The sequence below is a fragment of the Rhinolophus ferrumequinum genome, chromosome 2, assembly GCF_004115265.2.
Source record: "Rhinolophus ferrumequinum isolate MPI-CBG mRhiFer1 chromosome 2, mRhiFer1_v1.p, whole genome shotgun sequence".
Lineage (NCBI taxonomy): Eukaryota > Metazoa > Chordata > Mammalia > Chiroptera > Rhinolophidae > Rhinolophus > Rhinolophus ferrumequinum.
This window is the reverse complement of record NC_046285.1, coordinates 8,576,206-8,590,075: the sequence shown is the minus strand read 5'-3', so window position 1 is coordinate 8,590,075 and position 13,870 is coordinate 8,576,206. Positions and strand designations below refer to the sequence as shown.

The window sequence follows — 13,870 nt, the reverse complement described above, 5'->3', positions numbered from 1 at the left end:
ACTGACTTAACCACTGGGGACGCCACCCTGGGGCTAGGACACTCCCCTTTTTTCAGTCTCCAGGGCCTTTGCCTCTAGAAGTTATCCTCATGGAATTTGAATAACACTGGTCAACACAGCCCTGATACCCTAGACTTTTCAGATTAGCAACTGGAGTTGCCAATCTATATTATCTGAGTGAAGAAATAGAAGTAAAGATACCATAGAGGACAATTTAGTTTTCTCCCAGGATGTTTAAGAAGATGTGGGATGTAACAGTGAGGGAGAAGCTTGCGGTCATTTATTTCCTGTGTGGAGAAGGAGAAACACTGAAAGACAGTCACCCTTCTGGAATGCCCCGACCACCTGAGACTTCAAACACTTGGAGGATGACTAACTCGTTTATTGTTCAATATTAATTGTGCCATCTGACCTTCCAGCAGGAAGTGGGACACCTAATCTGGAGAAAGGGGCAGGTAGGGAAAGGAGGCTTGTAACAATCACCCTCAGGAAGGGGTGAGGTCATAAACAGACTACTCTAGGCACTAGAGAACATTTTGTGAGATTCTGGGACTCTTTTTTTTTTTTTTTTTTAAAGAGATTTGTTAAAACATCTTATCACAATGATGGAAAAACATACAAATTAGAAAAATGCAACTGTCATCTTCCACAGTCAAGTTAAAATATTATGTATTTTTGATATTTTCACAGCTGAAAACTTCAGATTTTATACCCAACTCACTCACCCTGAATATTTAATTCATCCTTCCTGAAAGTACCAGGGCAGCAAATAACCAAAATGCAAATTGTTATATAAAGAAAGTTAAAAAAAAAAGTTAAAAAAAAGAAATCTGTAGAGAACACTCCGTTCCCACCTGTCAACAAAAGGCGAACAATGGCACTTTGCTCTTGTTTAACCTAGATTGTCTTCAAAAACTACTAAAATACAATTGATTTAACACACACACACACCCCTGACTTTTAATAGCTGTCCAAAAAGCTTGTTAGTGTTTGAAAATGAATATTGAAACAAAGGAAAGTGTAGTTTATATCAAACAAGTTTAAAGAGCCCTGGATTGCAGCATTCTGTAAAATAAGACAAAAAGCTGGTATAGGATTTACTGACAGAGGCAGAATTTCTTCAGGCAGGTATGGAAGGAGGCAGCAGTTCTTTTTCAGGCATTGGCACCACCATTTCACAGATAGGCAAAATATACTGCAGAGGTGCTTCAAAGACAGGGTACACAGCAATCTCTGGGGTGTTTGTTGTTGATGTAATTATAGTGATACAGGAGAGCTAGCATGTCCCTAGCTAGACAGGGAGGTCCCTGGTGGAATAAAGAAAAGACAGCCATATCCTAAAACTTCAGGTTTTGAAATCACTCCTTCTCTCCAGGACATAATGTAACAAGGCACTGAGATTAATCATAAAATTCCTTTTCGCCTGACAAACGGAGCAGATCTGATAGATAAAGAGTGGGTACTTTGCTAATTCCTTTAGGATGTGCAAGCAGAACAAACCTGGTAGACGAATTTTATTAGAAGGCGCCAGTTCCCTTCTTCACAGCTCCCCTTCCCCAAGCAGGCAAGGGAAGGTATAACAGTAAGAGTTTTTGCCTCAGTCAGGGGGCACCCCCATTTGGGACCCCCTGCCGCTCGGGAGCTGCAACCTCTTCTCCTGTCTCTAATAAACTGTCCTCTTTTTAAAAACTTTTTGGTCTGTGTTTCCATTCTTCAGCTTCACGAGTCACGATCCCGGCCCACACCCAGAAACTGTCGACAGATCCAACATGATCTACATCAATAGCAGATCCAAATACAGTTGATTAGACAAGCCTTAAAAACGCTAAATAAGGCAAAGAACACAAGAATAATGAACAGGAGGCAGCTGGAGTCCAATGCCAGGAGGCCATCTTTAAAGAGAAAATCAGGTAATTGGTCCAGATATTCTTTGATTCTTGGTAAATAAGTGAGAGAACTGATAGCAACCAGGCAACTGAGAACGAAGTGAAAACGCTGGTGACAGAAGAATGGAATAAGCCAACCCACTTGGGTTGGATAAGAAATGGCTCCATACTAGCAATGAACTGATGATGAACATCAGCACACAGACAGAAAAAGAACACAGGCGTTACCTTGGATGAATAGTAATTGCCAATAGCTTCATACTGAATGCTGACAGCTGCTATTGAGTTTGGATGAGTTACCCCCACAGTCAGCAAAACTGTCATCAATAGGTTTACCACCATGTCCCAACCCCCTAGTATGGACATGGCAACATCCGCAGCACTGGGTATTGTAGAATCGGTGGCTCTGGCTTTGCTGGAGAGTCCTGGACACCACTGGGAATCTCGCGGGCCTTGTTCTTGGCCGGACCCCCGAGAAAGGCTTCCTGTTCAGTGATTGAACCTAGATAGCCCTGTCACTGTGTCGAAAACTAAACGATGTGTCTTCAACTGCTCCCCCAGCCCGGGCCCCAGCCGTCTCCTTTGCACCTGCGCACTGAATGCCACTGGGACTTTTGATGGGCACAGTTGCTTGTTCAGTGCTTACTCTCTGTTGAGCAGTGAAGCCTTTCAACCCAAAAGGCTAGAACCCTCCTTTTCAGAGACAGCAAGGAAGAGGTGGTGAGATTGAACTGCACTTTGGGACAAATCCTGTAGGAAAAAGATCTCAGACATGAGAGCAGGTGGTAGTTCTGGAAGGGACGGAAATGCAGTAGGGATCCTTGCAGGAAGACAGGGAGAAGAATACAAACATGGTGGTTGTCCTCCCGGACCTCACCTTCTGGGAGGTTTGACCACAGGGAATTAAGCAGCAGGAAGTCCCGGGGTTCCTCCCTATGATGTAGGTACTTCATTCCTGAGTCAAAAGAAAATAAGAGTATATGTTTTCCAGGTGACGCTGAGCACCAGCAGGAGGAATGGCCAACACTTAGGTGAAGCTTACTGCTGTTTCTCAGACTGCTACAGTTCTTTGCCCTGCAATAGGTGAAGAATCATCAAATAAGTGCAATGCAATATAGTCAATGAGTGTGCCTGAAGCACCTGCGACGTGTTCACTGGTGTGCAAAACGCTGTCCTAGTGAGCAAAAGAAATCTGACTTACTTTGCCCTCAACAATATTATAACCTCTTACTTGTGACAAGAGACAAGGGAAATCGTGACAGAGGTGAAATGAGTTAAATTCTTCTTAGCAGAACTGGGAATAGGTTCTTCTGCTCGGTTTAGAGTAAGCCACTCTCATTTACTCATTCAGTACATCAGGGAGAATACGAGGGGCCTCGACCCATTCATAGTCTGGTGTTACAAAGTTCAGGTCCCATCTTTGCTTACCCTGATTATGGAACAGTTTCCTAAAAGTGATTTCCAAAAGGAGGAAAAAATAATAGAAAATATCGATGGGCATTGCATGTAACAACACGAGCCATATTACAAAACTTATAATGTTTATACAGACATCGGGTAATACTGCAACATGTTTCATTTACTACAGGTCTCCAGTCAAAACATAAAGATCAAAAGCACTTAACGAGAGTTAGTGATCTTTATAAAATGCAAATATATGCTCTTGCTTAAAGACTTTAGGAGTCTCCCCATGGCTCTCGGATCTTAAACTCAGCCCTCTTTGATTGTCTTCCTGCCACATCAAGTCGACCATCTTCCTACCTCCTTTTCTGCCCCCTTCCCCTACTTCCCTCTTCCACTCCTCCAGGACTCAGCTCAGTGGTTGCTCCTTCCAGGAAGTCTTTCATAAGAAAATTGTTTCACAGCCCAGATAGGTTTCTGAAAATCTGGGTAACACAAAGTTAAATAGACATCTGAATGGCATAACTTTTTAGGACTCTTAATTTGTAAATTGACGGAGTTATCGAAGGAAAGTTAGGAAATAATAGTGTCCAGTTTTTCCCAAACTTCAACATTCGCAGAACGCCTTTGTTATAGAACATCTTGCAGGAGTAGGATTTCCCATCCTTTGGGAAACTTGGAGCTTGCTCGTATCTCAAGTGCTTATGATGGAATTTGGGATGGCAGAGAGAAGGTGAGTGGTCATTTGGGGCAAAGGAAGTATAACAAGAGTGAAAGTTGAAGGTGGAATGAAGTGTGATTTGGGGAAATTGTGAGGAAATGGATGCACACAGGTGGTGAGCTGGGCGCATGGTTGGGAGCCATCCCAGCCTCCATTCACTAAAGAACAGGAAATATCTGGCCTGAGGGAAGGCGGCAGGTAGAACAATGAACTCTAATGTCTCATTGTCAGAAGCATTGTTAATGCTCCGCCCAAGGCCATTTTAACACAGTCTTCCATAAGGGGCCACCATCCTGGGAGAAGCTGGACGACAACAGAACCAAATGGCCTGGAGAATTAGAGGACTTGGAGCCCACTCTCAGACCTCTCTTTCTCAGAACTCACCAGAGTTGTCATCCAAGCCTAATAGGAGCCAACATTTGCAGAGCACTAGCTAGATGCCAAGCACTGGTCTAAGGACTCTGTATTACTAACTCATTTAATCCTCAGAGCAATTCAGTAAAGCAGCAATCCAATAAGTATTGTCTCTATTTTAGAGATGAGGAAACTAAGACAACTAGTAAATGTTCTGATTACCTACTGATGTGCCATAAGCTACCTATTTAAAACAGCAACCACTTGATTATATATCATGATTTTGTGGATCAGGAATTTGGGTAGAAATACCCTGGTTGATTCTTCTGGCCTAGGTAGCATCGACTGGGACAATTTGTTCTTGTTCATCTAGCGGCCAAACTTCGCTGGTTTGTAGAGTCCAACACCGCTTCGCTCACATGCCTCGATGGGAACAGCTGTAAGACTGGGCTTAGCTGGGCCCCTCTCTCCCTACTTGGAGTCTCAGGGCTCTCTATGTAGTCTCTAGAGCCATACAATTGGTTCAAGGCTCCTTGAGACAAGAAGTGGAAGCTGCCAGTTTCTTAAGGCCTGGGCCAAAAACTGGGACAGGGCCACTTTTATCCTATTTCTTGGGTCAGAGTTGTCACAGAGTCATCTCAGATTTGAGGGGAGGGGTGTAGACCCCATTTCTCCATGAGAAAAGTGTCAAAAAAATTTGTGACCATCCACAGCAGTAAAGGTAGGATTTGAAGCCAGGCTTCTGCTCCAGAGACTGTGCTGTTAACTACCACAGTGTAATGTCTCATAACTTTCTCATAACCTGAAACTGATATTTACTCTTCAATCAGTCAGCACAGGGAGGGCTGCCTGCATGCAGTTAGCATCAGATCAAGGGCCTCTCTCAGCTCAGACTGAATAATCTGAATAATTCCCTCTATTTTATGTAGGTGGACACAGCCTAATTTAAGATTTGGACTTGGGGATCTTCTTTTTTCAATTGGGGAATATTGTGGAACAGTGTGTTTCTCTGTGGCCCAACAGCTCCAAGTTGTTGTCTTTCAATCTAGTTGTGGAGGGAGCAGCTCAGCTCCAAGTCCAGGCGTCATTTTCAATCTTAGTTGCAGAGGGTGCAGCCCACCATCCCATGCGGGAATCAATCGGCAATCTTGTTGTTGAGAGCTCGAACTCTAACCAACTGAGCCATCCGGCCTCCCCTGGACTTGGGGGTCTTGCAGTAACACCTAAAAGTCAGCATCTCCAATTATTTTACAAATCCGAATGGGCAAACGTAAGCGTGCCCTACCTCATGACTCAGAGGAGTGCTGTGTGGCTTTCTCTAACACAGGTCTCAGTACAAAAGGGCACAAATTGACCTCTCAGAGAGGCGTGAGCCCTGGCTGATAAATCTGTCCCAAGACATATGCCAAATATCGATTCGTTTTAGCATTCTTTCATGTTGCTATGGTTACAGGTGAAATGTTAACTTCCAACCAGAACTCACCCCCACCTACTCTCCACAAAGTAGAACATCACTAACTGAGATTCCTCATCCTCTTTTGAAAATTAAATACACTCAAGTGTTCTAAAGTGGACTAAGTTTAGAAATTCATGTTATGGTTTTAAAAGGCCGAGAAATTTAACCATGTTTGTTTTTTATATTTATAAATCTGGCTTTATGAAATTTTATATTATTCTTTTGTTCTATGCCTTTGCACAGCAATTTCTCCCATTATTTCCTCCGTCATTTTTGCTTTTAAAAAAAGTCATAAACATATTAGAAAATAACAAAAACAAAAAGAGAAGCAAAATTTGAAAAATAATATTAAAAGCAACTGGTTCAAAGCATTTATCATGTCAATTAACTTTTGTAGGGGTCAATTTTAGCTTTCATACATGTGGGGACAGAGTTCCAGAGAATTTCCAGGCTCTTGACCTCACGTGGAAAGGTGCTGGCTCGGGTAGTCGATGGCCATCAGCTGTAACTAGTTGGCCATCGTCTGTAACCAGTTTGCCATTGGCCACTGATATAACTGCTGTGGCTGAGCTAGCAAGTGCAGATTGCAGTTAGCAAGTGGGGTTGGTTGGCAGAGAAGCGGACGGCAGATTGTGGATCGTGTGGCTCCTGCTTCCTGTGTCTCCAACCCAGCTGCCAGCGAGACCATAGTGGTGTGACTCCCCTGTCTATGGCTCCGTGGGTGTTCCTTTTTGGCCTCATCGTATCCTGCTTTCTTGTGTGGGGAGCAGAAACTGAGACCCCGCAGGCCGCCCTATATGACAATACATTTATTCTGTTAGCATATTTATTGAGCCCTTCGTACCAGGCACTGGACTAGGCACTGGAGCCGTGTGAAATGGAAAGAGCTTATAAGGAAAGGAAGACAGATATTTATAGTACTAATCACAGGAAGCATGTCTAGTATTTATTAAATGCCAAACAATACACTTTAATTCTCATAGCAACTATATGAAGTATGTTCTATTATTAATCTTCATTTTACTGCCGAGGGAACTGAGGCACAGAGAGGTTAAGTAACTTGCCCAGAATCTCTCAATTAGTAGCAAGAACTGGGATTTGATCCCATGCAGCCTGTTTCTATAAAAAAGGAAAGGCCTGTGCTCTTAACCCCTAGGCTATATCACCTCTTGTTAATCAGATGGTCTCAAAAACATATAATAACAAACCATGACCTGTATCATGGAGTAGGGGAAGCCATAAGGTGTAACAGGAAATGAAAGTGTGGACAGAGACTGCTCCTCTGAGAAGGTCACGTTCCTCTGAAACTTTTTTCATGGTCAAGAATACCATTTTAATAAAATTACGTTCTATAGTTACTATTTACTGTAGTTCGATACGGCTTTACTGCTTTTCATTATTAACTCATTTTAGCTTGACCATGTCCCTCTAAGGTGGGACTCAGAGGAGTAAGGAGCTCACCCAAGACCATGCAGCTAGGACGTGTCAAGTCATGATTTGAATCCAGGCCTCCACATCGCCTGCCTTAACAGAAGGAAAAGGCAGTGCCAGGGAGATGGGAGAGATCAGGTCATCCCACTGCCAAAGACACTCTCACACTGACTTGAAGGACTGATTTCAAGTTGCAAAAGGACTGAGCAGAGAAAAAAATTTATGGGTGAGACCAAATTCTGAGGCCATAAAAACATTGAAACCAAATGTTAAGAGGCAGAACATGGAGTAGGCAGCTGGTGTGACATGTGCTGATGCTGCATCTGACTTGGACGGCCCTGCCACTGCTGGTGGTGAGAGTCCGGAAGCCCCAGTTGAATGTGAAGATTACTCGCGGAAAATGAAATGACCAGCACCGAATCACAGAAAGTTCAAGTTAAAGTAAATTGTTTTGCTTTTACAGACTTTGGAGATAGAACTACAATGGCAAAAAACTGTCTTCTTAGCACTAACTATGGTGATTCACCTGGAGGGTAGAGACCGCATCCTGGAGGTCTTTGGTGGTCTTTACAGTACCCAGTGCAGCGTGAGACACATTGTAGAGGTCCAATTTTTTTTTTATTAAGATTAGCATTATTGGGATTACCCACATTTAAGTTCGCGAACTTGCCACCGTGCGCTTACGTTGGCAGCACTGTACAAATAGCTCAGTAAGGTTTCATAACCTTGGGATATCAGTGTTTGTCATGCAGGGGACCCTGCTCACTGCACCATTTGTAATGCAGAGAGTCACGCGGGGTCTCTGGTCCGCTCCCCACATAAGAACGCAGGACATGGTGAGGCCAAACAGGAACACGCATGGAGCCATAGATAGGGGAGTCATACCACTAGATTCTATTCTAGCTGGCGGCATCTGCCTCTCTGTAATCCGCTCTTGGTAGCTCAGCCACCATCTCCTTGCTAGCCCCCATTTTCCTGCTAGCATAGCCACGGCAGTTATATTAGTGGCCAATGGCTCACTGGTTACAGCTGACGGCCAACTAGCCACTTGCTCTGTCCCTACATCCTGAGAGGCCCTGGCTGTGTCCAGGAATTCTGCCTGTGCCCAGAGAGAGTGGCAGTGCCCTGAGAGCTCTGGCTGTGCCTGGGGAGACTGGTGATACCCTAAGAAGCCCAGGAAGTCTGGCTGTGTCCAGAAGGACTGGTGGTGCCCTGAGAAACCCTGGCTGTGCCCAGAGAGCCTGGCTGTGTCCAGGATACTGCATTCACCTCCAGGCTCCTCGCACAGGGCCCCTTGCAGAAGATGCTTGTCTTGTAGATTGTGAGGCAAGACCCTGTAGGGGTGGAGTGTGGGGACAGAGCCAGGAGTGCAGTTTCCAGGCTCTTGCCCTCACGTGGAAAGGTGCTCACTCAGGTAGTAAATGGCCATCAACTGTGATTGGATGGCCATCAGCTGTGGCTAGTTGGCTGTCAGCTGTAACCAGTGAGCCATTGGCCACTAATATAACTGCTGTGGCTACGCTAGCAGCAAATGGGAGCTAGCAAGAAGATGGTGGCTGAGCCTGCAAGAGCAGATTGCAGTTAGCACAGTGGATTGCAGAGCAAGTGAGGTTGGTTGGCAGAGAAGCGGATTGTGGATGGCGGAGTGTGTATAGTGTGGCTCCTGCTTCCTGCGTCTCCAACCCAGCTGCCAGAATATAGTGGTATGACTCCTCTATCTATGGCTCCGTGGGTGTTCCTTTTTGGCCTCACCATATCCTGCATTCTTATTTGGGGAGCAACACTAGAGACCCCACATGACACCCTGCATGACAACTAGGTTGCCAGTTCAATTCCCGCATGGGATGGTGGGCTGAGCCCCCTGCAACTAAGATTGAAAATGGAGACTGGGCTTGGAGCTGAGCTGTGCCCTCCACAACTAGATTGAAGGACAACGACTTGGAGCTTATGGGCCCTGGAGAAACACACTGTTCCCCAATATTCCTCCTCCCAAAAAAAAAGGTCCTGAAGGAGCTTACCGATGAACAAAAGCAAAGGAGAGTCAAAGTTTGCCAAGACCTTTTGGAGAGGCAAGATGATGTTTTGGGCCTTGTTGTCATGACCCTGAAACAAAGCATCAAAGTGAACAATGGAAGTCAGCTAATTCTCCATGACCAAAAATGTTTCGTCTGTTCAAACCAAGAGTCAAAATGATGTTGCTAACCTTTTTTGATATCAGAGGAATCATTCATTATGAATTTGTACCAACTGGATAAACAGTTACCCAAGTTTACTACTTGGAAGTGCTGAAAAGGCTGCGTGAAAAGGTTAGATGATCAAATATATAGTGATGAAAGGAGAACTGACTCTGGGTGGTGAACACATAATGTGAGATACAGATGATGTACTACAGAATTGTACACCTGAAATCTATGTGTCTTTACTAACAATTGTCACCCCAATAAACTTTAATTAAAAGACGAGAACGACCTGAACTTTTCACCAACAATTCATGGCTCTTGCATCACGACAATGCACCAGCTCACACAGCACTGTCAGTGAGGGAGTTTTTAGCCAGTAAACAAAGAACTGTATTGGAACACCCTCCCTACTCACCGGATCTGGCCCCCAATGACTTCTTTTTTGACCCAAAGATAAAGGAAGACATTTTGATGACATTCAGAACATCAAGGGTAATATGATGACAGTTCTGATGGCCATTCCAGAAAGAGTTCCAAAATTGCTTGGAAGGGTGGACTAGGCACTGGTGTCAGTACATAGCTTCCCAAGGGGAGTATTTCAAAGGTGACTATGGTATCATTCAGCAATGAAGTATGTAACATTTTTTCTAGGATGAGTTCGCAAACTTAACTGTCCGACTTCATGTATGAAAGCTTATGGCAAAGTTACAGACCAGGGCTTCTCCAAATTTAATGTGCACATGAATCATCTGTGATCTCGTTAAAATGAAGATTCTGATTTGAAAGTCTGGGATGGGGCTTGAGGTTTTGCATTTTTAAGAAGCCTCCAGGTGATGCTGGTGGTCGTGTCATGGCACATACCTCTGGTCCTAGGATCATACACCAAAGTTATACATATTTATTAGTATATTTATTTGGGGCCAAATAGACTCCCTCCATTTGACTTCCCACTGGATTCTCCCTTTGTGGGGTGTTCAGACAGTCGCGACTCACTCTAGCAAACTTCTGTTCTTGAGACAGTCATAGCCAAGTTGGGGATTTCAGAAGGTTCTGAGATTGGAAGAGAACGCCCATCTCTCCGGCTTGCTGCTTTCCGCATGCTTTAAGGCAGTAGTTCTGGAAGCGTGAGCCCATTAGAAACCCATGCCGACGTCCACCAGAAGAGCCCTGCTGCTAAGCAGTCTGTCCTTCCTTCTCTTATTTGCTCATTTCTTACTATTGCGTTGCCTGTTATTCCAACCGTTTTCCACATCCCTCAAGCCCTTCCTCCTTGTACCCTATTCCTTTGCATCTGATAATCTTTCTTCCTACTTTATGAAAATGAGGCCCAATTCCTCCAGCTTCCTGTTAGCTTTATAAGATTTTTATGCTAATACTTTCTCTTCAACTCAAAACTTTCCCTTATTTTAACCCATTTTCATGCTCTTTCTTACCAGAAGATTAATTCTCTCACCTGTGCTCTTTTTTTCCATTTCAACACACCTCCTAGATTGTTATTCTCTTATACATTTAGTTTCCTCCCTTTGCCTATATTCCTTTACCCTCTTCTCAGATGCTCAGATCTCACGTTTCTTTTCCTAAATATTTATTATGGAAGTTAAAAAATATCTACCAACTAGAAAGAATTATGTAATGAACTCCCATTTAGCCATCAACAAACTTCAATAATGATTGAAACTTGCTAGTTAGAAACACCTTTCCTTGGCTCCTTCCCTCAGCTACTACCCTGCTTCTTGGTTTCTTGGTTCCTGTCCCAGTCTCACTACAGAAAGTTCATGGGTGACATTTTACATGACTGAATCCGGTGGCCATTTCTCTGGCTTCATTTTTCTTGGATTTCTCTGCAGCATTACACTCTTCCTGAGTCTTTTCCTGCTAAGCAGCTGGAGTCATACCGGTTATGTGTGCAGGGACTTTGGAAGTCAACACTGTGCAGCTTCCTCCCTCCCTGGGACATTCAGGGCTCCATTTATGTTCTGAACTTATCACCATGTCCAAACCTTTTATCTTACCTCTGCCCCAGATATGGAGATGGGACAATCCTTAAAGATAGTGACTGTATCTTCTAGAAAGATAAAGTCCTTCTCGTACCTAGCACAAAGCTGTCACTTAATTGAAGCACCATAAAATTTTAACCGATAATGGTGATAATGATGATTGCCACTCCCACACAACTATAAAACCAGACTTGTGGAAAACAAAGGTAGGATTATTTATCTACTTCTTGAACCCATAGTTTTGATCTCCTTTTGGATTAACCATATAGCTAATTACCTTAGCTTCTGAGGCTGGAATTTCCATGCTCTTGTGCTTCCTATGTCATTTTGAATGTGTTTTAAAACGCAAGTGAACGCTTAAGAACATCCATTCATCACTTGTTCACAATTGAATTGAGAACTACTCAAGTGGACAAGTATAACTGGCAAGACGGTGTTAGTGGTGGGACATAGGGGCGGGCAGAGAGGGAGCCAACAGGTGAGCCTACCTGATTTAAGCATGATATTTTCTCCTCTCAAAACCAAAATAAACACCTAAAATGACATCATATTGAACATTTTTCTGGCAAACAGTTTAGACAATTATGTTTGAGACAGAAGTGCGATACGAAACATCAGCCACGTTTCTTCTCCTATGTGCACACACCGGCTAAGGATCCCCACGTGGGCTGCAGTCTCACAGCCACTATGATCTCCAGGGATCCCTTGCCTACACTCAGGATACCTCTAGTATTTCTATTACTATGAGTTCAACTCCTGGCACCTCCAAAAGCTGCCTACAAGCCTCATGGTTCATGTACCACCTGCAGAAAAAACAAACAAACAAACAAACAAACAAACACACACACAAACAAACAAACCCAAAACATTCCCCAAAGCTCACTGGCTGAAGGGATTTGTTCTCTGAATTTTATGCTTTGTTCTTGTGGAGATGCCTGGGCATCATCCCAAATGAAGATTCCTTCTCAGACTAACTGGGGTGCACCTGACTTTGAGTCGGCCCTCAATTCTTTTGAGAAACCTGGTTGGGATGTAATGGAAAGAGTCTGCACATATAAGTTCTGGCTCTACCACCTAATAACGGTGGCCCTCGAGAAATTACTTAACCACTCAGAGCCTCAGTCACTTCATCTATAAGGTGAGATAGTTGGCTATCAAGGATTAAAGGAGATGATGTAGACAAAGGATACGGCCCAGTTGCTGCTCATTCATCAACGTGTTCCATAGATATTGTGGTCGGGGCTATTGTAGGTGCTGGAGATTTGATGATAAACAACCTTGTTCTTAGGAAGATCGCATTCTAGTGGGTGTTAATTAGTACCCTGTACTGTTTTTCCCCTTCCTTTTCCTTATTCAAAGTAAAGAACATCTACAATTATGTCAGGTTTGCAATACTGTAGAGAACCTGATGCCTGTGATGTGCAGACAAGCCGAGATCTGCCTCTGCTTGACAGAGTCAAAGTAAGTAAGGATTTTATCCAGAGGAGTAGAGCATAATTCTGTTTGTTGACTTACTATCCGTATTCCTCTGACAGAAAGAGACTAGAAAACCAGAGGGTGAACATGCCAGAAAATGCCAGAGGGTAAATGATGTTACTTGTGCCCAACCTCCAGACCTAGGATGCCTGTTCTGAGTTAGGTGTGAGCCCCTAATGGTCTACCAGGGGGTAGATCCAAGGACGTTAGAACACAAGCTCCCTGTGGGGGAGGGGTGCAACAGGACTAACAGGGGAGCTGAACCTGGGTCGCTAAGAAGGCCATGGCTGTGTCTACAGAATGCTTAATATCTGTAGTTGGTGATGGGGCAGGGCGTGGCATGGGGGTGGGGGACAGGGGCAGGGAATAGATCATGCATTGCTTTATAATCCGAACACAACTTTTGTTTGTTTGTTTTATAAAATAAAATCCAGGTATTTGGCATCCTACAGACCAAACATTGACTCTTTTAGAAAGTTAATTGAATGTCTTAGGTTGTATCAAGCATTTGGAATAGCCCAGACTAAAGCAGAGTGTGATCATTTGAGGATCCAACTCATCCTCACGCCGTCTCGTGCACGTTTATGCATCTAACTCCCTTTCGTCTTTAAGGTGTGTTCATGTCGTTTCGCTCAATCTTGCCAGTGAAGTGGCCAGACAGGTATTACAGTCGTTTTTAAAAATGGGTGAGGTACTGAGGCCAGAGAGGTCAAGAGAGTTGCCAAAGTTCACACAGCCAGCAAGTGGCAGAACCGGAATTAGAGTAAACATCCTCTGACCCCCTGGGCAAGGGCTCTAGCTGCTGCCATACAGGGAGAAACAGAACAGCTATTCCAGAAAGTCCACCAGCCCCTAACTCCAACGACTTGTTCCAAACATACAGGGCCAAGCTTCCTGTTCCCTCAGCCTCCTCTTCCTCCTTCGTATACCTCCCCCACCCTAGGTAAAAGTAAACTGAAGGAATACAT

The 13,870-nt window shown here is 44.0% G+C and overlaps 1 pseudogene; it reads right to left on the bottom strand.

Annotated features, from left to right (window-relative positions):
- Positions 1-1,120: 1,120 nt before the first annotated feature.
- Positions 1,121-13,870, bottom strand: part of LOC117037843 (lysosomal-associated transmembrane protein 4A-like) — a 57,077-nt pseudogene continuing 44,327 nt past the window's right edge.